This window comes from Tupaia chinensis, unplaced genomic scaffold (assembly GCF_000334495.1).
Source record: "Tupaia chinensis unplaced genomic scaffold, TupChi_1.0 Scaffold144894_1, whole genome shotgun sequence".
NCBI lineage: Eukaryota > Metazoa > Chordata > Mammalia > Scandentia > Tupaiidae > Tupaia > Tupaia belangeri.
Genome location: NW_006204753.1, coordinates 124,864 through 125,269, shown reverse-complemented (window position 1 = coordinate 125,269; position 406 = coordinate 124,864).

Sequence of the window (406 nt, the reverse complement as noted above, 5' to 3'; positions counted from 1 at the left end):
TAAGAGGTGGGCCGGGCCCCTGCCCCGTTGGCTGCCACGACACTGCTCTGCTGTCTGTAGCCAGGGGCTGGCTGGGTGTGGCACTGTCCCCGTGGCTCCTGCCCATGCTCCCCAAGGCCGCTACTAGGGTCCAGGATGCAGACCTGACAAAAGAACCTCAGAGACAGGATCAATCCAAGCTGAAACTTTGCAGTATCAGGCGGGGCTGCCCCTTGTTCTAGCAAAGGCTTTTTTTCTTTCTCTCTTCCATGCTCCCTTGGTTTGATTGTCGGCAGCCCCCTCGCTTCCCAGGCTGGGTACTCCATCTCCCTTGAGGCTGAGCACTAAGAGGGTAGCCCGAGCCCTGCCCCGTTGGCTGCCACGACACTGCTCTGCTGTCTGTAGCCAGGGGCTGGGCGGGGGTGGG